Below are 27,134 nucleotides of genomic sequence, written 5' to 3' on the forward strand. Positions count from 1 at the left end.
TACTATTTAAATTGCTTCAGCCCCAGAGAAAGAAAATAAGCTTCCAAATTATTTTTTTAAGAAGCCAATTCTTTCTTCAAATCCTGACAAAGATACAAAGGAAAAAGAAATCCGAAATTCAGAGTGCTTTGTTAAAACCGATGCATAAATGCAAAGACTTTTTTTTAATTAAACAAAAGTTATACATAACAGAAATCAAAATGGATGTTAATGTACATTTTGTGATCTGAGGGATGAGTTATAAAGTGGGGAAGGACTTTGAGAGTATTCACATGAAAGCAAAGCTGTGAAAAATTACAAGAATTTTTATACCCAGTTAGAAGTTTGTGCTGTCAGTTTGGTTAAAACTACATTTCCCAGAATCCTCCTTGGTGTATGGTTACAGGTCTGAAGGTTGCCATGATGGAGGTGGGGGTGGGATACTACAGCTTACCCTTGCTCTCTCTGCTCCATTTCCAGCTCTTCCTCTCAACTGATGATCCTGTTGATCAATAGCAGCCATAGGCTGAACACCAGTTGCTTGACAGAAGACAAGAGAGACAGAGATAGTAGAGACATAGCTTCCCATGGACCTTCCCATGTGCTTCCTCTTTGCACTCTCACTTCAGTGGGTGGGTAGGTTTGACATCTCAGATTGGTGACTTCTCAGATTCTTCACTCCCTCCAGAATCTTCGCTTTCCAGATCCTCTGCAACTGTGTAAAATTTATTTCCTATTCTGAATCTTACATGCCAAACTCAGCATTCTACTTCCCTGATTGAGCTCTGAATGACTTACCAGCCACTCTCACCCATACATTAAAACAACCAAAAGTTTTTCTCAAACATGTAAAGACCCAAGGTATAAAGCACTGTGAGCCTCTATGAAGATCACATCTGAAAAGTGATTAAAAGAACCAAATGACTAAAGGAAAAAATAAAAAAGAACTTGTGTTAAAGATGTCATGAGCCAAAATGATAAATGGAGGCTACTGATATTTTGAAAATAGGGAATTAAGACTAGGTGAGTATAGGAAATAAAGATATAGAACAGAATGTCAATATCATTAAAACTTGACCTTAGATTAATAATGGAAATAAATGTTTGGAGGCAATTTGGAAGATGGTAAGAGGGAAATTTTCTAAGTGCGCTATTTTTTCAACTTTCAAGTTCACCATTTCACTCTTCAAGCTAATAAATACCATATGAATGGGAAGTTTTTAAAAATCAGGTTTAAGAACTGTCAAAGTTATGAACGTACTTACGTGAAGCACTGAAAACAGATAATAAGACATTCAAATTAATGAAGGAAAAAACTTCCAAAGCAAAACAAAGAAAATGCAGATCATAAAACAAAAGAGAGAATGCTTTTCAAAAGAGAGAATACAATATTATGAAAACAAAAAAATACTTTTTAAAAAGGGAGCTTGGTCAGTAAAACCAGCGTCTGACTCTTTGAAAAGAGGAATAAAATTGACAAATTTTTTTGCCACTCTGATAACAACAAAACAGAAGACCTGATAGATAAAGTTTGAGTTGACAGAGCAAAGCTACACCTAGAAATATGGTTAGAAATTAGAGATTCTTACCATGCATAGCTTCATTCAATAAACACTAACATTAACCAGAATGGGTGATTATACAGGCACATATAAATTACCAAAATGATCCGAAGTAGGAGAAAACCTTAATAAGCCAATCATATTGCAATAAACTGCATAGGTTCTTGAAGATGTACCCCTAAAATAACCACCACACCCAGATGGTACTATGAATGAATTGAATCAATCATTGGAAAACTCCTTTATTATGTCAACTGCTCGAGGTCTTGGTAAATTATAGAAACTAATTGATTCAACAATGCTAACAGAAAATGCTGATTTAAAAAAAAAAAAAACCCAGAAAATTGAAAGGAAGGAAGTAGGGAAGGGGGGAGGGAAGAAAAGAGATGAAACAAAACACCTAGAGGTCATTTTTATTTATGAATGTTGAGTTCTGTTGTATAAGGCAGTTAATTTACTGACAGATCAGATTTTTCCCCTTGGACCCTGGTCGGGTAGGTCTAGGGCAGCCTGCTCTAGGACTTGTGTAGCTCTACTCTTAAATTATGGCCTTTCAGAGGTCTCTGCTAAATGCCCCCTCTGTTCAGTAAGCCCTCTCCACCCTGGCTGGTTAGAACTCCAGCATTCCCCAGCACTTTGTGACTTCAGAAAGCTCCCATTTAGCTCACAAACCCACAGTAGCCATTCTGCATCTGTCCTCGTGGGCTGTGTCAGCCAAAGCCTCAAGTGGTCACCAAAGATTTCTAAGAGATCTGTCTCTGCACTGCTTCCTTCTCTCTGTTTCTCTGGCACACGCATTCCAGCCACCCCGTCGGCTCATGGGTCTCTGGGATCCACTTTCCTGTGCTACAGTTTGGAAAACTCCCTAATGCAGACAGCTGGAGTAAGTGCAGAGTTCAACTCATGTTTTCTCTTCTCTTGAGGATTAGAGCCCACAGTGCCTACTGTTCAATGCTTGAAAATGGTTGCTTCAAACTGGCATAGCCACTCTGGAAAACAGTATGAAGCTTCCTCAGAAAGTTAAAATTAGAACTACCCTCTGATCCAGCAATTGCACTACTAGGTATTTACCCAAAGGATACAAAAATACTGATTTGAAGGGATATAGCACCCTGATATTTATAGCAACATTGTCAACAATAGCCAAATTATGGAAAGAGCCCAAATGTCCATCAACTGATGAATGGATAAAGAAGATGTGGAAGAGGGCACCTGGGTGGCTCCAGTTGGTTAAGTGACTGCCTTCAGCTCAGGTCATGATTCCAGGGTCCTGGGATCAAGCCCCGCATCGGGCACCCTGCTCAGCGGGGAGCCTGCCTCTCCCTTCTGGCTGCCACTCCCCCTGCTTGTGCTTTCTCTCTCTGTCTCTCATGAATAAATAAAATCTTTAAAAAAAAAGAAGAAGATGTGGGATATATTCTGGAATATTACTCAGCCATTAAAAAGAATGAAATCTTGCCATTTGCAATGATGTGGATGGAGCTAGAGAGTACAATGTTAAGCAAAGTTGTTAGTCAGAGAAAGACAAATACCATATAATGTCAGTCATATGTGGAATTTTTTTTAAAGATTTTATTTATTTATTTGACAAAGAGAGAGAGGGCAAGAGAGAGAGCACAAGCAGGAGGAGCTGCAGGCAGAGGGAGAGGGAGAAGCAGGTGCCCCGCTGAGCAAGGAGACTGAGGCGGGGCTCGATCCCAGGATCCCGGAATCATGACCTGAGCCGAAGGCAGCCGGTTAACTCACCAAGCCACCCAGGTGCCCCTCATATGTGGAATTTAAGAAATAAAACACATGATCATGGGGGGAAAAAAAGAGAGAAGCAAACCAAGAAATAGACTCTTAACTATAAAGAACATACTGAGGGTTACCAGAGGGGAAGTGCGTGGGGTATGAGTTAAATAGGTGATGGGGATTCAGGAGTGCATGTGCTGTGATGAGTACCAGGTGTTGTATGTAAGTACTGAATCACTATATTTGTACACCTGAAACTAATATTACATTGTATGTTAACTAGCTGGAATTTAAATTAAAAAAATAGTTGCTTCATATATTTTGACCAGTTTTATAGTTATCTACAGCAAGGGGGCAGTACAATCTCTGTTACTCTATCATGGTCAGAAACAGAAATCCATGGTCATCTTTTAAATTTTAAGGGTTTTAAACCTTGATTGTAACACAAGAATAGGAAACTGAAAGTGAAAAAAGCAAGGAAATTGCTGAGTTTCAAGGTAGATGCTACTTTATCACAAAAAATATTCCTTAAAATATTCCTCTAAATTAAAAAAAAAGTAGTCATAAAAAGCATTACAAGGTTAGGAATAATGGTTGTTTTTTTTTTTTTAACTACATATTTAGATTTTACACAGTTCCAATTGACATTCTGCCATGAAGGAGGAGGACACTGGGACTCTTCCAATTTTCCCCACCACGGATTTGATACATAATATACATAATATATCATTCTCATCCATAATATATCATTTTCATGGTTTATAACATTTATCTTCTGTTTTGTGCATTTCTTTCCAATTCTTATACCCTATTATTTCCCTTGTCTTATTTAATTGGTGAGACTCTCCAGTAAAATGATGAAAAGAGGCAGTGATAGTGAGCATCACCATTTTGTGCATTATTTAACAGGAATAGTTCTACAATTTCATCATTAAATACAATGTTTGCTATGGTTGTTGGTAGCTTCTCTTCATAGGTTAAGAAAGTAAGGATTATTTAAAATTATAAGTGAGTGTTGCATTTTATCAAATGCTTTTCTGCAATTATGAGATGATCATACAATTTTTAATCTATTGATAACTTATCATGATGATTTTATTGATATCATCTTTTAATTCCAGGCATAAATCCTATTGAAACATGCCATATCTTTTCATATGCAACAAAAATCCGTTTTTTATTTAAGATTTTTGCAATAATTTTATTGCGTAGTTTTTGTCTTTCTTGATATTGAGTTTATATCCACCTTATGAAATAGTTGACTAATGTTTTTTTATTTTTTTTTCCTATTCTTGGAATTAGTTTGAGTAACATAGGGATTTACCTATTCCTTGAAAGTTTGGCTAAACTTACCTACAAGATTTTGGCTCAGGGTCTTTTGAAGGGAAAGACTTTTGATTGCAGCTTCAACTAACTTCATGATTACTGATTTACTCTATTTTTCCTATTTCTTTTTAAGTTAATTTCACTAAATTATGGTCTATAAAATTATCTTTATCTAAATTTTCTAATTTAATGACATTGCATTTTAGCATTTTCTTAGGTTTCTTACACCTCTTTTTTTTTAATTTTATTTTATTATGTTATGTTAGTCACCATACATTACATCATTAGTTTTTGATGTAGTGTTCCATGATTCCTTGTTTGCATATAACACCCAGGGCTCCATTCAATTCGTGCCCTCCTTAATACCCATCACTGGGCTAACCCATCCCCCCACACCCCTCTCCTCTAAAACCCTCAGTTTGTTTCTCAGAGTCCATAGTCTCTCATGGTTCCTCTCCCTCTCTGATTTACCCCCTTCATTTTTCCCTTCTTACTATCTTTTTTTTTAACATATAATGTATTATTTGTTTCAGAGGTACAGGTCTGTGATTCATCATCTTACACAATTCACAGCGCTCACCATAGCACATACACTCCCCAATGTCTATCACCCAGCCGCCCCATCCCTCCCACCCCCCACCACTCCAGCAACCCTGTTTGTTTCCTGAGATTAAGAATTCCTCATATCAGTGAGATCATATGATACTTGTCTTTCTCTGATTGACTTATTTCACTTACCATAATACCCACTATATATATTATATCTTCTTTATTCATTCATCTGTTGAAGGGCATCTCGGCTCTTTCCAGTTTGACTACTGTGGACATTGCTGCTATGAACATTGGGAAGCATATGGCCCTTCTTTTCACTACATCTATGTCTTTGGGGTAAATACTCAGGACTAAAATTGCTGGGTCATACATAGGGTAGCTCTATTTTTAATTTTTTGAGGAAACGTCACACTGTTTTCCAAAGTGGCTGTACCAACTTGCATTCCCACCAACAGTGGAAGAGGGTTCCCCTTTCTCCACAACCTCTCCAACATTTGTTGTTTCTTGCCTTGTCAATTTTTGCCATTCTAACTGGTGTAAGGTGGTATCTCAATATGGTTTTGATTTGAATTTCCCTGATGGCTAATGATGATGAACATTTTTTCATGTGTCTGTTAGCCATTTGTATGGCTTCTTTGGAGAAGTGTCTGTTCATGTCTTCTACCCATTTTTTGACTTGCTTATTTGTTTTTTGGGTGTTGAGTTTGAGAAGTTCTTTATAGATCATAGAAATTAGTGCTTTGTCTGTAGTGACATTTGCAAATATCTGTTCCCATTCTGTGGGTTGCCTCTTTGTTTTGTTGACTGTTTCCTTTGCTGTGCAGAAGCTTTTTATCTTGATGAAGTCCCAAAAGTTCATTTTTGCTTTTGCTTTACTAGCCTTTGGAGATGTATCTTGAAAGAAGTTGCTGTGGCCAATGTCAAAGAGGTTACTGCCTACGTTCTTCTCTAGGATTTTGATGGATTCCTGTCTCACATTGAGGTCTTTCATCCATTTTGAGTTTATCTTTGTGTATGGTGTTAGAGAATGGTCTTCAGTACCTAGCTGTCCAATTTTCCCAGCACCATTTATTGAAGAGACTTTTTTCCATTGCACATTTTTTCCTGCTTTGTCGAAGATTATTTGACCATAGAGTTGAGGGGCCATATCTGGGCTTTCTATTCTGTTCCATTGGTCTATATGTCTGTTTTTGTGCCAGTACCATGCTGTCTTGGTGATCACAGCTTTGTAATATAGCTTGAAATCAGGCAACTTGATGCCCCCAGCTTTGTTTTTCTTTTTCAACATTTCCTTGGCGATTTGGGGTCTTTTCTGATTCCATACAAATTTTAAGATTGTTTGTTCCAGCACTTTGAAAAATGTCATTGGAATTTTGATCGGAATGGTGTAGAAGGTATAGATTGCTCTGGGTAGCATAAACATTTTAACAATGTTTATTCTTCCAATCCATGAGCATGGAATGTTTTTCCATCTTTTTGTGTCTTCAATTTCTTTCATGAGTGTTCTGTAGTTCCTAGAGTATAGATCCTTTACCTCTTTGGTTAGGCTTATTCCAAGGTATCTTATGGTTTTTGGTGCTATTGTAAATGGAATCGATTCTCTAATTTCTCTTTCTGCAGTTGCATTGTTAATGTATAAGAAAGCAACTGATTTCTGAGCATTGATTTTGTATCCTGCCACATTACTAAATTGCTGTATGAGTTCTAGTAATTTGGGGGTGGCATCTTTTGGGTTTTCCACATAAAGTATCATGTCATCTGCAAAGAGAGAGAGTTTGACTTCTTCTTAGCCAATTTGAATATCTGTTATTTCTTTTTGTTGTCTGATTGCTGTTGCTAGGACTCCTAGTACTATGTTGAACAACAGTGGTGAGAGTGGGCATCCTTGATGCGTGTTCCTGATCTCAAGGGAAAGGCTCTCAGCTTTTCCCCATTGAGGATGATATTCGCTGTGGGTTTTTCATAGACAGATTTTATGAACTTGAGGAATGTTCCCTCTATCCCTATACTCTGAAGAGTTTTAATCAGGAAAGGATGCTGTATTTTGTCAAATGCTTTTTCTACATTAATTGAGAGGACCATATGGTTCTTCTCTCTCCTTTTATTAATGTGTTCTATCCCATTGATTGATTTGCGAATGTTGAACCACACTTGCATCCCGGGGATAAATCCCACTTGGTCCTGGTGAATGATCCTTTTAATGTATTGTTGGATCCTACTAGCTAGGATTTTGTTGAGAATTTTGGAATCCATATTCATCAGGGATATCGGTCTGAAATTCTCCTTTTTGATGGGGTCTTTGCCTGGTTTGAGGATTAAGGTAATGCTGGCCTCATAGAATGAGTCTGGAAGCTTTCCTTCTGTTTCTATTTTTTGAAACAGCTTCAGGAGAATAGGTATTATTTTTTCTTTGAATGTTTGGTAGAATTCCCTAGGGAATCTATCAGGCCCTGGACTCTTGTTTTTTGGGAGGTTTTTGATCACTGCTTCAATCTCGTTACTGGTTATTGGCCTATTCAGGTTGTCAATTTCTTCCTCTTTCAGTCTTGGCCATTTATAGGTTTCCAAGAAGGCATCCATTTCTTCCAGGTTGCTTAATTTATTGGCATATAGTTGTTGATAATAGTTTCTAATAATTGTTTCTATTTCCTTGGTGTTAGTCGTGTTCTCTCTGCTTGCATTCATAATTTTATTAATTTGGGTCCTTTCTCTTTTCTTTTGGATAAGTCTGGCCGGTGGTTTATTGATCTTATTAATTCTTTCAAAGAACCAGCTTCTAGTTTCATTGATCTGATCTACTGTGTTTCTGGTGTCTAATTCATTGATCTCTGCTCTATTTTTAATTATTTCTCTTCTAATGTGTGGCTTAGGCATCGTTTGTTACTTTTTCTCTAGTTCTTTAAGGTGTAAAGTTAGTTGCTGAATTCGGGATTTTTCTATTTTTTTGAGTGAGGCTTGGATGGCTATGTATTTCCCCCTTAGGATTGCCTTTGCAGTATCCCATAGATATTGGACCAATGTGTTTTCATTCTCATTGGTTTCCATGAATTGTTTAAGTTCTGCTTTGATTTCCTTGTTGACCCAAACATTCTTGAGCAGAGTGGTCTTTAGTTTCCAAGTGTTTGAATTTCTTCCAAATTTTTTCTTGTGTTTGAGTCCCAGTTTTAAAGCATTATGGTCTGAGAATATGCAGGGAATAATCTCAGTCTTTTGGTATCAGTTGAGACCTGGTTTGTGACCCAGTATGTGGTCTATTCTGGAGAAAGTTCCATGTGTGCTCGAGAAGAATGAGTATTCTGTTGTTTTAGGGTGGAATGTTCTGTATATATCTATGAGGTCCATCTGGTCCAGTGTGTCATTCAAAGCTGTTGTTTCTTTGTTGATTTTCTGCTTAGATGATCTGTCCATTGCTGAGATTGGAGTATTGAGGTCTCCTACAATTAACGTATTATTATCAATATGACTCTTTATTTTGGATAACAGTTGGCTTATGTAGTTGGCTGCTCCCATGTTGGGGGCGTAGATATTTATAATTGTTAGATCTTCTTGTTGGATAGACCCTTTAAGAATGATATAATGTACTTCTGTGTCTCTAACTACAGTCTTTAGCTTAAAATCTAATTTGTCTGATATAAGAATTGCTACCCCAGTTTTCTTTTGAGGTCTGTTGGCATGGAAGATGGATCTCCATCCCTTCACTTTCAGTCTGGATGTATCTTTAGGTTCAAAATGAGTCTCTTGTAGACAGCATATGGATGGGTCCTGTCTTTTTATCCAATCTGCAACTCTGTGCCATTTTATGGGAGCATTTAGGCCATTCACACTGAGAGTGATTATTGAAAGATACGAATTTATTGTCATCATGTTGCCTGTGAAGTCCTTGTTTCTATAGATTGTCTCTGTAAATTTCTGTTCTATATCACTCTTGGGGTCTTTCTCCTTTTATAGAACCCCCCTTAATATTTCTTGCAGGGCCGGCTTAGCAGTCACATATTCTTTCAGTCTTTACCAGTCTTAGAAGCTCTGCATCTCTCCATCCATTCTAGATGACAGTCTTCTGGATAAAGTATTCTTGACAGCATGTTCTTCTTGTTTATTACCCTGAATATGTCTTGCCAGGCCTTTCTGGCTTGCCAGGTCTCTGTGGATAGATCTGACTTTATTCTGATGTTCCTCCCTCTGTATGTAAGAATCTCTTCCCCCTAACTGCCCTTAAGATGGTTTCCTTGGTTCTAAGATTTGCGAGTTTTACTATTACATGCCAGGGTTTTGGCCTGTTTTCCTTGATCTTGGGAGGGATCCTCTCTGCCTCTAAGACATGAATATTTGTTTCATTCCCCAGATTAGGGAAGTTCTCAGCTATGATTTGCTCAACTATATCTTCTAGTCCTCCCTCTCTCTCCACCCCCTTAGGGATCCCAATAATTCTGACATTGGAACGTTTCATGGTGTCATTTATTGCTCTGATTCTGTTTTCATGGATTTTGAGTTGCTTCTCCCAGGCCTCCTCTTTATCCTTCTTTTCTATCAGTTTGTCTTCTAGATCACTAATTCATTCTTCTACCTTGCTTACCCTAGTTGTTAGATTATCTAGATTAGGTTGGATCTCATTGATAGACTTTTTAAGTTCTGCCAGTTCAGCTTTCATTTCTTTCCTTAGAGATTCTATGTTGCCATTAATCGGTTTCTCCATTTTAGCTATTGTCTTCACAACTGCTACCCTGAATTCCATTTCCAACGTCTTAGTTTTATCTGTATCCATTTGTAAATCTGTGGCAGAAATCACAGTCTTTGAGTCTTTCCTATTTTGGGGGTTTCTCCTCCTAGTCGTTCTGTTGAGGGGTGGTGGAGGGAATGTACAGAGTCCAAATTATTGGCCACAACCCAAGCAAGATGCAGCTGTTTTATAGGGACCTTAAGGTTGTTGGCCTCTTGTTCTCCCAGCCTATCTTCTGGGGGAGAGGCCTGCCACGCTGTTACTCAGGCAGCCCTGTTTGAGCAGAGTTGCCCTGCCCCCTGTGGGGGGAGTGATGGGCTCAGTGAAAACCAGTTTTGGGGGGCTTTTCCTCTCTGGCAGCTTTCCCTGGCGGCTTTCCGTGTCTCTTCCAAGAGTCAGAGCAGAAGAGATCATTTCCAACCCTCTGCCTCAGAGCAGAGAGATCACAATCTTCTTCAGTGAGCTCTCCAGGCCACACTATCTCCATTTCTGTCTGTGCTGCTATAAACTGCAGTGTCCTGCATTATGCGCCTCTCAGCCATATACTCCCAGTTCTCCCCTCCAGGTCGGGGCATGTCTCTGCCCTTTTGCTTCTAAAACCACCAGCTGCCTCCAGTTTGCATGTGCAGCCCTGCTGCTTGGGGTTTCCATCCGGGGGGTGCCCTAAAGTCCTTTCCCCGCTGCTACAGGTCTGCAAGTCTGTGCCCCATCCCCAGTGCCAGGAGGCTATTGCTCACCAGTGGTGCAGGATCCCGAGGGCTTGGCTCCCTCCACCTTCCTTTTATCTTCAGATATGTGCCCATGGAATCCTGGCTCCCTACTTCATACGTCGAAACCAACTGCCTGTGATATTCTGTTTGTAGAGATCCGGATCTATCTTCTTGCATCTCAGGCTGATTTCATGGGTGTTCAGAGTGGTCTGATAGATATCCAGCTCAATTCTGGGAACCAGTTGGAATAGGGTCCCCTACTCCTCCACCATCTTTTCCTCTTGAGTCCTCGCCACTTTTATCTTTCAATATTTTCCTCATATTCCCAGCTAGTTTCTTTATGATTATTGTTCATCTTTTCACAGAAGCCAGTGTTTCTTGGCCAGTTACTTGCTGAAGAATATTGTACGGTAACAGACATCAGACTGAGTGAGCTGATCTAGCTAGTAACTAGGGTTTAGAACTGTTGTCTTGAAAGTCTCCTACCAACTTTCTGTTCTGGGACTTTTCTCCTTTGTCTCAGCTGTCAGGAGCCATCCACGGCTCTTGGTGAAGCCAATACTACAGATTCTTCATCTTGTGATTTTGTGCTTCCTTCTCTTTAAATCACCTTGCCCCCTAACATTTCTCCTTACACTGCTGCTCCACAGTGTGCTTCTCATGAGATGGCATGTCTGCTGTTCCTCTGTAAGCCTGAAATGTCTTACTACTATTTAACATCAAATGGAGTTCAATGAAATTCTGGCAAACCATCTATTCTAAGATCAGGTGTTGACAGTTGGTAATCTCATTATACCACCTACTCATGGAGAATTCTATGTACTTCTAGCACCTGCAGAAGCATTTTCATTCATTCAACAAATATTTACTGAGTGGTCACCATTTCCAGGCAATATTCTAAGTCTTTGAAATGTATCACTGAACAAAACAAGCAAAAACCCCTGCCCTTGTAGAATTTATACTATTAAGAGGAAGGGGGAAGGGCAGCAGACAAGAAAACATAAATGTTGTTACTTGGCGTAAATTATATAGTATGATAAAAGTGATAAATGCTAGGGAGCAGAAAGCAGAAAGAGGGAATCAGGTGTAGTAGGAGATAAATAGGTTATAATTTAAAATAAAATTATCTAGATTTCACTGCATTGGCAGTTTTCTTTACAGATGATGATTTGGGATTTTGGTCTCCTATAATCTCTGTTGTTTTCTGTGGTTTCAGAGAGGAAAGAAAGTGGTTTAAATGATTCTGTTAGGGGTGCCTGGGTGGCTCAGTCAGTTAAGCATCTGCCTTTGGCTCAGGTCATGATCCCAGGGTCCTGGGATCAAGCCCTACATCGGGTTCCCTGCTCTGCAGAGATCCTGCTTCTCCCTCTCCCTTTCCTGCTCCCCCTGCTTGTGCTCTGTCAAATAAATAAATAAAATCTTTAAAAAAATAAATGATTCTGTTAATTCTAACTGGAAGTCTTCTACCATCTCCTTTTGCATATATCTACTTATCATAAATTATGATAAATTTGTAGTGAAGCATTTCTGTTTTTCTACTTTGGCCTCATTCTGTATGTGTCAATGGTGGAGAAGTTCTTAAAACCCAATCACTCTTTCATTATTCTGAATTGAACCTCAACCCAAAAACACACTGTGACTCATACAACTCTTGCTAGTCCCCTTTGGCCTTAAATTATTTATGACAAATGGTTTCAGTTTTATTGTTTTCCTTAGAAAAGTACATTCTCACATAATTTGGAGCAGGGGTGGAGCTAGTCACATGAGAAAATAACATGCTTTTCTCCTCTCCTTCTACTAGGTTTGTAGTTGCAATGATACGGATATATAATATATACCGTCTTTCAACTATCATCTTTTTTATCACATTTTATTTAAATTCAATTAACATACAGTGTATCGGGACACCTGGGTGGCTCAGTCGGTTAAGCAGCTGCCTTCGGCTCAGGTCATGATTCCAGGGTCCTGGGATCGAGCCCCACGTCGGGCTCCCTGCTGAGTGGGGAACCTGCTTCTCTGCCTCTCTACCTGCCGCTCCCCCTGCTTGTACTCTCTCTCTCTCTCTCTCTCTAATAAAAAATTAAAAATCTTAAAAAAAATACAGTGTATCATTAGTTTCAGATGTAGAGTTCAGTTAATTATCAGTTGCATATAACATTCAGTGTTCATTACATCATGTGGCCTCCTTAATGCCCATTACCCACTTACCCTATCCCCCCACCCACCTCTCCTCCAGCAACCCTCAGTTTGTTTCCTATAGTTAAGAGTCTCTTATGGTTTGTCTCCCACTCTGATTTTGTCTTATTTTATTTTTCCCTGCCTTCCCCTATGAGGCTCTGCTTTGTTTTTTAATTTCCACATATGAGTGTGAAACCATATGATAATTGTCTTTCTCTGATTGACTTATTTCACTTATCAAAATACCTTCCAGTTCCATCCATGTTATTGCAAATGGTAAGATTTCATCTTTTTGATGGGTGAGTAATATTCCATTCTGTATATATACCACCTCTTCTTTATCCATTCATCTATCGATGGACATCTGGGCTCTTTCCATAGTTTGGCTATTGTGGACATTACTGCTATAAACACTGGGGTGCAGGTGCCCCTTCGGATCCCAACATTTGTAACCTTTGTGTAAATATCTAGTAGTGTAATTGCGGGGTTATAGGGTAGCTCTATTTTTAAATTTTGGGGAACCCCCATACTGTTTTCCAGAGTGACTGTACTAGCTTACAACCCCACCAACAGTGTAGGAGGGTTCCCCTTTCTCTTCTTCCTCTTCAATATTTGTTGTTTCCTGTGTTGTTAATTTTAGTCATTCTGACTGGTGTGAGGTGGTATCTCATGGTTTTGGTTTGTATTTCCCTGATGCCAAGTGATGTGGAGCATCTTTTCATACATCTCTAAGCCATCTGGATGTCTTCTTTGGAGAAATGTTTGTTCATGTCTTCTGACCATTTTTTGACTGGGTTTTTGGGTATTGAGTTTGATAAGTTCTTTATAGATCTTGGACACTAGCCCTTTATCTGCTAAGACATTGGCAAATATCTTCTCCCATTCTGTAGGTTGCCTTTTAGTTTCGTTGATTGTTTCGTTTGCTGTGGAAAAGCTTTTTATCCTGATGAAGTCCCAATACTTCATTTTTGCCTTTGTTTCCCTTGCCTTTGGAGACATGTCTAGCAAGAAGTTGCTACAGCTGAGGTCAAAGAGGTTGCTGCCTGTGTTCTCCTCTAGGATTTCAATGGACTCTCCTGTCTAACATTGAGGTCTTTCATCCATTTTGAGTCTATTTTTGTGTATGGTGTAAGAAAATGGTCCCATTTCATTCTTCTGCATATGGCTGTCCAATTTTCCCAACGCAATTTGTTGAAAAGACTGTCTTTTTTCCATTGGATATTCTTTCCTGCTTTGTCAAAGATTAGGGATTATGCTAAGTGAAATAAGTCAAGCAGAGAAAGACAATTATCATATGTTTTCACTCATATGTGGAGAAAAAGGAATAGCATGGAGGACCATAGGGGAAGGGAGGGAAAACTCAGTGGGAAGAAATCAGAGAGGGAGACAAACCATGAGAGACTCTGGACTCTGGGAAACAAAACTGAGGGTTGCAGAGGGGAGGGGGTGAGGGGAGAAAGTACCAGGTGATGGGTATTAAGGAGGGTATGTGTTGTCATGAGCACTGGGTGCTACATGCAACTAATGAATTGTTGAACACTACATCAAAAATTAATGATGTACTATATGTTGGCTAATTGAACATAATAAAATAAAGATATTAGTTGATCATAAAGTTGAGGGTCCATTTCTGGGTTCTCTGTTCTGTTCCATTGATCTATGTGTCTGTTTTTGTGCCAGTACCATACTGTCTTGATGATTACAGCTTTATAATATAGTTTGGAGTCCAGAATTATGGTGCCACCAGGTTTCATTTTCTTTTCTGGCTATTTGGGGTCTTTTCTGGTTCCAAAAAACTTTTAGGATAATTTGTCTAGCTCTGAAAAAAGTTGATGGTATTTTGATAGGGATTGCTTTGAGTGTGTAGATTGTTCTTGGTGGCCTAGACATTTTAACAATATTTCATTTCTTTGTGTCTTCCTCAATTTCTTTCATGAGTGTTCTATAATTTTTAGAGTACAGATCTTTTGACTCTTTGGTTAGGTTTAATCCTAGGCATCTTATGTTTTTGGTGCAATTGTAAATGGGATTGATCCCTTAATTTCTCTTTATTCTGTCTCATTGTTAGTGTATAGAAATGCAACTGATTTCTGTGCACTGATTTTATATCCTGCCACTTTGCTGAATTCCCGTATGAGTTCTAGCAATTTGGGGGTGGAGTCTTTTAGGTTTTCCACATAGAGTATCATGTCATCTGCAAAGAGTGAGAGTTTGACTTTTTTGCCAATTTGGATGCTTTTTATTTCTTTTTGTTGTCTGATTGCTGAAGCTAGTACTTCTAGTACTATGTTGAACAACAGTGGTGAGAGTGGACATCCTTGTTGTATTCCTGACCTTAGGAGAAAGCTCTCAGTTTTTCCCCATTGAGAATGATATTTGCTCTGAACTTTTGGGATGCAGCAAAGGTAGTCCTAAGAAGAAGTATATAGCACTACAAGCCTTTCTTAAGAAATAAGAAAGGTCTCAAATACACAAGCTAAACTTACACCTAAAGGAGCTGGAAAAAGAACAACAAATAAAGCCTAAACCCGGCAGGAGAAGAGAAATAATAAAGATTAGAGCAGAAATCAATGAAAGAGAAACCAAAAGAACAGTAGAATAGATCAACATAATTGGGAGCTGATTCTTTGAAAGAATTAATAAGATCGATAAACCCCTAGCCAGACTTATCAAAAAGAAAAGAGAGGGCACCTGGGTGGCTCAGTCTTTAAGCATCTGCCTTCGGCTCAGGTCATGATCCCAGGGTCCTGGGATCGAGTCCCACATCGGGCTCCCTCCTCGGCGGGAAGCCTGCTTCTCCCTCTCCCACTCCCACTGCTTGTGTTCCTGCTCTCGCTGTCTCTGTCAAATAAATAAATAAAATCTTTAAAAAAAAAAAAAGAAAAGAAAAGAGAAAGGACCCAAATAAATAAAATCATGAATGAAAGAGGAGCGATCACAACTAATGCCAAAGAAACACAAACAATTATAAGAACATATTATGAGCAACTATATGCCAACAAATCAGCAATCTGGAAGAAATGGATGCATTCCTAGAAACTCATAAATTGCCAAAACTGAAACAGGAATAGAAAACCTGAAGAGACCCATAACCAGCAAGGAAATTGAAGCAGTAATCAAAAATCTCATAACAAACGAGAGTCCAGGGCTGGATGGCTTCTGAGGGGAATTCTACCAAACAAAGAAGCATTAATACCTGTTCTTCTGAAGCTGTTTCTAAAAATAGAAATGGTGACCAACATAACATAATAAAATAAAATTTAAAAAAATAGAAATGGAAGGAAAACTTCCAAACTCATTCTATGAGGCCAGCATTACCTTGATCCCAAAGCCAGACAAAGACCCCACCAAAAAGGAGCATTACAGACCAATATCCCTGACGAACATGGATGCTAAAATTCTCACCAAGATACTAGCCAATAGGATCCAACACTACATTAAAAGGATTATTCACCACGACCAACTGGGGTTTATTCCTGGGGTGCAAGTGTGGCTCAACATCCATAAATCAACATGATACACTACATTAATAAAAGAAAGGATAAGAACCATATGATCTTCTCGATGCAGAAAAAGCATTTGAAAAAATACAGCAAAATACAGCATCCTTTCTTGATTAAAACTCTCTGCAGTGTAGGGATAGAGGGAACATACCTCAATATCATAAAAGCCATGTATGAAAAGCCCACAAGGATGTTTATATTTTATTAAGATTTGCTGACAATATTTCAAGATAAAAGCTACCTTCTTACATGCATCAGCTGAAGAGTAGAAGTCTGACAGGAAATTGGGACCAAGAAGGGGCTACCAAGGTAGCATGCAGGTGAGACTCTAATTTTGACTACTCAGAGTCAGAGTGTCAAAGAAGAGGCTTCCTAGTGGTAGATTTTGGATGACACCCAACAAGTGAAGGGGACCTAGGAATAAGGAAGTTCCCAGTGCTCTGTAACAAGTGTGCTAATATCACAAAACAAGAAGAGGATCCTTATTTTCTGGTGGTTCAGCTAGGAAGACATGACCAAGGAACTATTGAGATGATGGTTCAAGACTTCTAGAAAGAACTGGTATGAAAAACTGGACTGACCAACGGAAAGAAATAGAATTAAAGATATAAATATGGAGCCTAGTCACTGTCTGAGTTCCAAAAACCCAACTGAATCTGTTCCTTCAAAGGGTTACATGAGCCAATGAATTCTTCTTATTGTCTTAACTTTGTTTTGAGTTTCACTTCTGTCACTTAAATCCAAAAGAGTCTTGACTAAAGTGTAAGAGATGAGGGAGTTGTCTGCATTTGAACTAGAGATTTAAAGGAGGAGTTTTGAACACCTATGCATCAAGTAGGGTCATGATTGGTTCCTGCTTCCTGAAAGCCTGATAAACAATAGCTCATACAAATAAGGAATTTGTAATCACATGACAAGAAGTCCAGGACAGGCAGTGGACGGTGGTAGATCTAATGCCTATAATAAGATTACAGACTTTTTCCAATTTTCTGCCATCCTAAGCAAAGTTGTCTGTACCTGCAGCCTCATGTCCACATTGTAGGTAAAAAGAACAAGGAAGCTGAAAGGCATCACCAACAGGCTTCTATGTACTTCTGAGTCACACAGCCTCCCTAGCTACAAGGGAGTCTGAGAAATTGCGCTTTCATCATTCCAGACTGTAAAGTAGAATAGGGTTGGAAAGGTTGAAACCCAAAGAGACAATGTGATAACGGCAGTGAGAAAAAGAGACAGTAAGAAAGAAAGTCAGTACTCAAGGAACAGAATTTGTTTTGTTTGTCAGGTATTTTTCCAGCTGGGAGATTCTATTCCCATAGCCAGCTTTGGAGAGTCCTGGAGAGGTACAGATCGAGGGGAGTTGCTGCTGTTAAGAGAAGTGATCATTGCAAACACCATTCTATAATTTGGGGTTTTTTCTTAAATAAAAGAAAAAAAACACAAAAAACACACAAAAAGAGGAACCATAAAGGAAATGATTGCCAAATTGGTTACATAAAATTGGAAAACTTCCACTCTCTATCTTTCCTACATATATATATATATAAAAGAAGGTCTAAAACCTAATGACAAACTATAAACAATATTAGTTACGCATATGACAGATAATTTTCTTTATTTGCAAAATTTTCTTTATTTGCAAATATCAATAAGAAAAAGATAATGAACTCTATAGAAACTTTGATTTAAAGGCTATAAATAGGCAGTTTTCAAAACAAAACAAAACAAAACAAAAAAGAAATCCAAATAGCCCTCCCAAAAAGGTGATCATATTCATAATTAAAGAACTATAATAAAAACAATTTGCTATTTTTAATATATCAGATTTATCAAAATTTTGAAATCTGATGAAACCAGCACTAATAAATGAAGAGAAAGTGGGCCTTCTCTCACACCACAGGTGGGAATTTAAATTAATACCACCATTCCAAGGGCTATTTGGCAAGATCTATTAAAATTTAAGATGCATACCTCTTTTGCTGCAGCAATCTCATTGCTAGCAGTGAATTTATCAACATTTGCCAAAACACAACGCAATCAAAACTGATATTCAACCACTGTATGTTGGGATGGTCCTCTGCTGGTGTCCATCTGTATGATAAGTGCCCATGTAACGATGTCTTTAATATCAGTCTTAAACTGTATGTACTGACTAAAAACTGGAAATTGCCAGTTCATCTGTAGGTTGGAGATTAGTTAAGTAGATTGAGGTCTTCCAATCCAAGAATATGTGATATCTTTCTATTCATTTGTGTCATCTTCAACTTCTTTCATCAATGTCTTAATTTTTAGTGCACCAGTATTTCAAATCCATGGTTTGATTTATTCCTAAGTTTTATTCTTCTTGATGCAATTGTAAATGTGACTGCTCTCCTAATTTCTTTTTCAAATAAATTGCAACTGATTTTTGTATGTTGACTTTGTATCCAGCAATTTTACTGAATTTGTTTATTATTATAACAGTTTTGTGGTGGAATTATATAGGGTTTTCCAAATATAAGACCACATCATTGGCAGAGAGGCCACGTTATTTCTTCTTTTCTGTTTTGGATGCCTTTTATTTCCCATTTTTTTTCCTAGTTGCTTCTGGCTAGGACTTCAGTACTATGTTGAATAGGAGTGGAGAGAGTGGGCACCTTTGTCTTGTGCCTAATCTTAGAGGAAAAGCTCTCAACCTTTCACCATTGAGTATGATGTTAGCTGTGGGCTTGTCATATATGTTCTTTATTAAATTGAAGTACATTCCTTCTATACCCAATTTATTGGGAGTTTCTATCATAAAAAGATACTGAATTTTGTCAACTGCCTTTTGCTCATCTATTAAGATGATCAATTGTATCCTTTGTTCTGTTAATACAGTGTAACACATTTATTGATTTGCGTATTTTGAACCATCCCTTGCATCCCAGAGATGTATCTCACTTGATCATGGTATATTATCCTTTTAATGTGCTGCTGAATTTTGTTTGCTAGCATTTTGTTGAGGATTTTTGCATCTATATTCCTCAGAGATATTGGCCTGTAGTTTTCTTTTCTTTAGTGTCCTTACCTGGCTTTAGTAACAGGGTAATTATTGACTCACAAAATGAGGTCAGAAGTATTCCTTCCTGGTCAATTTTTTGGAAAAATATGAAAAGGATCATGTTAATTTTTTAAATTTCTGGTGGAATTCATCACTGAAGCCATCTGGTTCTGGGGTGTGGTGTAAATGCCTGACAATTAGCTTGTTTGATTGTACTGTAAGTGCCAGACATTAAGCTTCTGATTGCCAAGTCATCCATTATAAAGACATCCATCTCAAATAAGCATATTGCTACCCACAAGACAAAGAGCCAGGCTGCCTTACCCATGAAAGTCTTGGTGACATACATAATTAACCATTTGAGTGACTCTGCATTTCCCTTCTTGTGACTTAATTCCTGTTTCTATGTTTTAAACTCACCAATAAAGATTGAGCCTGTGAAACCCTAGGCACCCCTCCTTCAACCCTAATAAATGCAAAACCCAGGTCCACACTCTCTCTCTACCCACAACCTTGCTGTGTGGCCCCGGGGCATACTGCACGCCCTCCAGGACTTGTAATAAAGCTTGCTTTTTTCCAAAGTTCCCAGATAGTCATTGCTGAGGTGCATCTTACAATCATAAGAACCTCAAGGGCCAATGCAGTTATAACATTAGTTCTGGCAAGGGAAATGTCTGTGGGGCTCGCCAGCCCAGGTACCAGTCAGGCAAGTGCCCCCAGATATTTCTAGCCCATAGCATCACTATTGATAGGCTGAGACTAACACAAAACGTGGGCTTTTCTTTGCTGGGAGATTTTTGCCTACTGTTTCAATCTTCTTACTTGTTACTGATCTGTTCAGATTGTCTATTTCTGACTGATCAAGTCTTTATAAACTGTCTGTTTCTAGGAATTTATTCATTTCTTCTAGGTTATTCAATTTTTGGCATATAATTGTTCATAGTAATCTCTTAAGATCCATTATATTTCTGTTAACAATTTTAATGTCTCCTCTTTCATTTCTGATGTTATATGAGTGCCCTCTCTTTTTTCTTAGTCCAGCTAAAGGTTTGACAATTTTATCTTTTCTAGAAAACCAGCACTTTCTTATGTTGATCTTTTCAATTGTCTTTCTAGTCTCTCTTTCATTGATTTCTGCTCAAATCTTTGTTAGTTCCTTCCTTCTGCTAACTTTAAGCTTAGTTTGTTCTTTTTTCATTTCCTTGAGGTGCAAAGTTGGGTTATTTGAGATTGCTTTCTTCTTACTATAGACATTTATTACTTACTATACATTACTATAGACATTTATTACTACAAACTTCCCTCTTAGAACTGCTCTTGCTATATCCCGTAAGTTTTGGTATGTCACAATTCCATTTTCATCTGTCTCAAGATATTTTTATGTCTTTTTTGATTTTTCTTTGACTTACTAGTTGTTCATGAATAAGCTTTCTTTGATATTTGACAGTTTTCTCATAATGTGTCTAAATGAAGTCCTCTTTGTGTTGAATCTCCTTGAGGATTTATGAGCTTTATGTGCCTAGATGTTCATTCATATCACTCCACAGATTTAGGAGGTTTTCAGACATTATTTCCTTAATAATCTTTCTGCTCCTTTCTTTTTTTCCTCCTTCTGAAATTCCCATAATGTAAATACTGTTTTACTTTGTGGTGCCCTAAATTCACTTAGGCTCGCTTCACTAGTTCATTTTTTCTTTTTTCTTCTCTGACTTGATAATTTCAAATGACCTATCTTTAAGATCAGATTCTTACTTTCTCCTTGTTCAAGTTTGCTGTTGGTGCTCTCTATTGCATTTCTTAATTTAATTCATTATATTGTTTAGTTCTAGAGTTTCTGTTTGTTCTTTTCAATGAATTCTGTCTCTCTGTTGAAATTTTCATTTTATTTACATAATGTTTTCCTGATTTCATTGAGTTGTCTGTGTTCTCTTGTAATTTACTGGGCTTCCTTAAAACAATTATTTTTAATTCTTTGTCAGACAATACATAGAGCTCTTTTTTGGGGGGGTAAGTTACTGGAAAATTATGTTCCTTTGGTCATATCATGTTTCCTTAATTTTTCATGTTTCTTGTAGCTTTGCTTGATGTCTGAATGTTTGCTAGAGCAATCACCTCTTTCAGACATACAAATGGTCCACCTGCAGGTGGGGAAGGCTTGCTGGTATAGTCTCTGTGCAACTCAGCTTTGGTTAGCGATGGCAAAGATTGTAGTGGTCCCCAACAACCAAGGCTTAGACCAAGGTGTCTGTAGCAGCAGTAAAGGCTGCTGGAATCTTCAGTGGTGAAGGCTACTGGGGACCACCTGATCTCTTTTTCTCCTATAAGGGATGTCATGGCCAAGTGGATTCCTCTTGGTGCTGGGTCAAGCTAATGGGTGCCCTCGTGGTGGTGGCAGTATTGGTATCTGACACATTTGTGCCTGTGGAGCAGCCACTGAGCTGGAGTCTGAAGCACTGGTTCTCACAGAGTGACAGCAGAACAGTGGCTCTGAGGTCCAGGGCACTGGCTAGCCCACAACATGATGGCTTGGGTGCTTGAGATACAGGTGAGTATTAAGTAGCCATGGAGCCAGGTTCTAAAGCAAAGATATGCATGGAGAAATAGCACTTGAGGGTCTGGAGTGCTGGTTTCACTGCCTTAACAGTGGCTTTGGCACCTGAGATGGGGGCATACACATAGCAATCATTAAGCCAGGCTCTGGAGTGTGGGTATACACAGAGCCGGGGTCTGAAATGCAGCTACATGTGGAGCAACTGTGGCTCTGCAGTCAGGCATGCATGTGGCTGTGGGGACAGGAAGTCCAAGTTCCAGGACAACACAACAGCAGCTCATTCTGAAAGGTGCACAGCAGCATCTTTATTCTGGGGCTCCATGGCAGCTATGGCTCTTGGTATGTCAGTGGCAAAAGCTGTTAGTGAACTCTGTGGAGTAGGCTGCTGGGGTCTATGCCGGTGACATTATGGGGTCCTCTGCAATGAAAGCTACGGGGAATCTGCAGCTGTTGCTGGGGCTGTGAGGTCCTCAGTGGCAAGGGCAGAAGGGGTCCTCAGCAGAGCAGGCCATTAGGGAGATGGCAGCAAGTGGCATCTGATGATGATAGCCTCCACTCCTCTTCTTTGTTCCTAGTCATCTCCAAACATCTCAACTAAGACAATCTCCTCAGTGATGTTTTCTCTGTAGTTATTCATTTTTTGCTCCATTGTATTACAGTAGATTCTTAATGGGGTTCTTGAGCTCTTCCAGTGTTATTTTTGTTCATGGATAGCTGTCTAATTGTTGTTGTGGGTATGAGGAGACAAAGGCCAGTATCACTACTCTGCCAGCTGTTGATCAGCAATGATTTTTTGAATGTGATACCAAAAGCTTAGGCAACAAAAACAAAAATAAATGAGTGGGACAACCTCAAACTAAAAAGCTCTGCACAGCAAAGGAAACAATCAATAAAATGAAAAGGCAGTCTATGGAATGGGAGAAAATATTTACAAACTATTTATCTAAAACGGAGTTAATATACAAAATGTATAAGGAACTCCTACAATGCAATAGCAAGAAAGCAAACAACCAGTTTAAAAAAATGAGCAAAGTACCTGAATAGGCATTTTTCCAAAGAAGATATACAAATGGCCATAGGTAGATGAAAAGGTACTAAACATCACTAATCATCAGGAAAATGCTAACCAAAATCACAATGATATATCACCTCACATCTGTTAAGATGGCTGTTAATAAAAAGAAATAACAGGGATGCCTGGGTGGCTCAGTTGGTTAAGCATCTGACCTCAGCTCAGGTCATGATCTCAGGGTCCTGGAATCAAGCCCCACATTGGGCTCCACACTCTGTGGGGAGTCTGCTCGTCCATCTCCCTCTACCCCACCCTCCACTTGTGCTCTCTCCCTCTCAAATAAAGAAATAAAATCTTTTTTAAAAAGAGATAACAAATGTTGATGAGGATGTGGAGAAAAGGGATCCCTTGTGTACTGTTGTTGGGAATGTAAATTGGCATAACCATTATGGAAAATAATACGGAGGTTTCTCAAAAAATGAAGAATAGAACTACCATATGATCCAGCAATCCCACTTCTGGGTATATATCCAAAGGAACTGAAATCAATACCTTGGAGATATCCAGGCTCCTACCTTCACCTCAGCATTATTCACAATAGCCAAGATGTGAAAACAATCTAAGCATCCTTTGACAGATTATTAGATAAAGAAATTATGGTATGTATATACAATGGAATATTACTCAGCCTTAATAAATGATGGATATCCTGCCATTTGCAACAACATGGATGAACTTGGAAGACATTACACTAGAATAATTCAGATACAGAAAGAAAAGTACTATATGATCTCACTTATATGTGGAATCTAAAAAAAGTCAAATACATGAAAATAGAGAATAGAAGAACGGTGGTTACCAGACTCAGAGAGGTGGGAGAAATGTGGAGATGTTGATTAAAGGGTACAAAGTTGCAATTATATAGGTTGAATATTTAGAGATATAATATACAACATGATGACTATAGGTTAATAATTCTATATGGTACCATGGAAATTTGTTAACAGGGTAAATTTCAGGAGCTCTCACCACATACCCAAAAAAAAAAAAAAAAGTAACTATGTGAGCAGATGGAAAAAAAGCTAACCATGTGAGCAGATGAGAGCAAGAATTTCTTTCTTTATTCTTTACTTATATATCCCAAGTTAATAGAAGTGTTCTTAGCATGTAAGAACTAAGGTAAGTATGTGTTCAGTAAATATTTTTTTGGATGAATGGATATTACTTCTTTCATCTCTCCTTATAAATTTCTTTCTAGGCCCTGTCCAATTCTAAGAGTCGAAATTAAAACAACCTATTAAATGAGAGAAGATATTTCCAAATGATATATCTGGTTAGGGGTCAGTAATCAAATTATATATTTATTTATTTATTTTTATTATTATGTTATGTTAATCACCATACATCACATCATTAGTTTTTGATGCAGTGTTCCATGATTCATTGTTTGCGTATAACACCCAGGGCTCCATTCAGTACGTGCCCTCTTTAATACCCATCACCAGGCTAAGCCATCCCCCCACCCCCCTCCCCTCTAGAACCCTCAGTTTATTTCTCAGAGTTCATAGTCTCTCATGGTTCATTTCCCCTCCCCCTCTGATTTCCCCTCCTTCATTCTTCCCTTCCTGCTATCTTCTTCTTCTTTTTTTTAACATATTATTGTTTAACATATTTTTATGTTATATATTAACATAATAATTTAACATATTATTTGTTTCAGAGGTACAGGTCTGTGATTCAACAGTCTTACACAATTCACAGCGCTCACCATAGCACATATCCTCCCCAATGTCTATCACCCAGCCACCCCTTCCCTCCCACCCCCCACCACTCCAGCAACCCTCAGTTTGTTTCCTGAGATTAAGAATTCCTCCTATCAGTGAGGGCATATGATACATTTTCTTTCTCTGATTGACTTATTTCGTTCAGCATAACACCCTCCTGTTCCATCCACATCATTGCAAATGGCAAGATCTCATTCCTTTTGATGGCTGTGTAATATTCCATTGCATATATATATCACTTCTTTACCCATTCATCTGTTGATGGACATCTTGGCTCTTTCCACAGATTGGCTATTGTGGACATTGCTGCTATAAACATCAGCATGCACGTACCCCTTCGGATCCCTACATTTGTATCTTTGGGGTAAATACCCAGTAGTGCAATTGCTGGATCGTATGGTAGCTCTATCTTCAACTTTTTGAGAAACCTCCATACTGTTTTCCAGAGTGCCTGCACCAGCTTGCATTCCCACAAACAGTGTAGGGGGGCTCCCCTTTCTCCACATCCCCGCCAACATCTGTCGTTTCCTGACTTGTTAATTTTAGCCATTCTGACTGGTGTGAGGTCATATCTCATTGAGGTTTTGATTTGGATTTCCCTGATGCTGAGCGATGTTGAGCACTTTTTCATGTGTCTGTTGGCCATTTGGATGTCTTCTTTGGAAAAATGTCTGTTCATGTCTTCTGCCCATTTCTTGATTGGATCATTTGTTCTTTGGGTGTTGAGTTTGATAAGTACTTTATAGATTTTGGATACTAGCCCTTTATCTGATCTGTCATTTGCAAATATCTTCTCCCATTCTGTCAGTTGTCTTTTGGTTTTGTTGACTGTTTCCTTTGCTGTGGAAAAGCTTTTTATCTTGGTGAAGTCCCAATACTTCATTTTTGCCTTTGCTTCCCTTGCCTTTGGCGATTTTCTAGGAAGAAGTTGCTGCGGCTGAGGTCGAAGAGGTTGCTGCCTGTGTTCTCCTTTAGGATGTTGATGGACTCCTGTCTCACATTTAGGTCTTTCAACCATTTGGAGTCTGTTTTTGTGTGTGGTGTAAGGAAATGGTCCAGTTTCATTCTTCTGCATGTGGCTGTCCAATTTTCCCAACACCATTTGTTGAAGAGACTTTTTTCCATTGGACATTCTTTCCTGCTTTGTTGAAGATGAGTTGACCATAGAGTTGAGGGTCCATTTCTGGGCTCCCTATTCTGTTCCATAGATCGATGTGTCTGTTTTTGTGCCAGTACCATACCGTCTTGATGATGACAGCTTTGTAATAGAGCTGGAAGTCCGGAATTGTGATGCCACCAGCTTTGCTTTTCTTTTTTAACATTCCTCTGGCTATTTGGGGTCTTTTCTGGTTCCATACAAATTTTAGGGTTATTTGTTCCATTTCTTTGAAAAAAATGGTTGGTATTTTGATAGGGATTGCATTAAATGTGTAGATTGCTCTAGGTAGCATTGACATCCTCACAATATTTTTTCTTCCAATCCATGAACATGAAACGTTTTTCCATTTCTTTGTGTCTTCCTCAATTTCTTAGTTTTCTGAGTATAGATTCTTTGCCTCTTTGGTTAGATTTATTCCTAAGTATCTTATGGTTTTGGGTGCAGTTGTAAACGGGATCAACGCCTTAATTTCTCTTTCTTCTGTCTTCTTATTGGTGTATAGGAATGCCACTGATTTCTGTGCATTGATTTTATATCCTGCCACTTTACTGAATTCCTGTATGAGTTCTAGCAGTTTTGGGGGGGAGTCTTTTGGGTTTTCCACATAAAGTATCATATCATTTGCAAAGAGTGAGAGTTTGACTTCTTTGCTGATTTGGATGCCTCTTATTTCTTTTTGTTGTCTGATTGCTGTAGCTAGGACTTCTAGTACTATGTTGAATAGCACTGGTGATAGTGGACATCCCTGCTGTGTTCCTGACCTTAGGGGGAAAGCTCTCAGTTTTTCCCCATTGAGAATGATATTTGCTGTGGGTTTTTCATAGATGGCTTTTATGCTATTGAGGTATGTACCCTTTATCCCTATACTCTGAAGAGTTTTGATCAAGAAAGGATGCTGTACTTTGTCAAATACTTTTTCTGCATCTATTGAGAGGATCATATGGTTCTTGTTCTTTCTTTTATTAATGTAATGTATCACATTGGTTGATTTGCGGATGTTGAACCAACCTTGCAGCTCAAGAATAAATCCCACTTGGTCATGGTGAATAATCCTTTTAATGTACTGTTGGATCCTATTGGCTAGTATTTTGGTGAGAATCTTTGCATCCATGTTCATCAAGGATATTAGTCTATCATTCTCCTTTTTGATGGGGTCTTTGTCTCCTTTGGGGATCAAGGTAATGGTGGCCTCATAAAATGAGTTTGGAAGTTTTTCTTCCATTTCTTCCATTTCCTTCCATTTCTATTTTTTTGGAACAGTTTCAGAAGAATAGGTATTAATTCTTCGTAAAATGTTTGGTAGAATTCCCCTGGGAAGCCATCTGGCCCTGGGCTTTTGTTTTTTGGG

General features: G+C 38.5%; 1 long non-coding RNA gene across 2 annotated transcripts in view; it reads left to right on the forward strand.

Moving 5' to 3' along the window:
- Window positions 1–2,244: 2,244 nt before the first annotated feature.
- The window catches only part of LOC141374051 (uncharacterized), a 92,525-nt gene continuing 67,635 nt past the window's right edge, over window positions 2,245–27,134 (forward strand). For both annotated transcript variants that reach the window (XR_012380596.1, XR_012380595.1), the window contains exon 1: window positions 2,245–2,424. This is a non-coding gene — a long non-coding RNA (uncharacterized lncRNA). The remainder of the gene's footprint in view (window positions 2,425–27,134) is intronic.

This window comes from Callorhinus ursinus, unplaced genomic scaffold (assembly GCF_003265705.2).
Source record: "Callorhinus ursinus isolate GAN/ISIS: 27379988/994484 unplaced genomic scaffold, GSC_fseal_2.0 scaffold1, whole genome shotgun sequence".
In the NCBI taxonomy this organism is placed as follows: domain Eukaryota; kingdom Metazoa; phylum Chordata; class Mammalia; order Carnivora; family Otariidae; genus Callorhinus; species Callorhinus ursinus.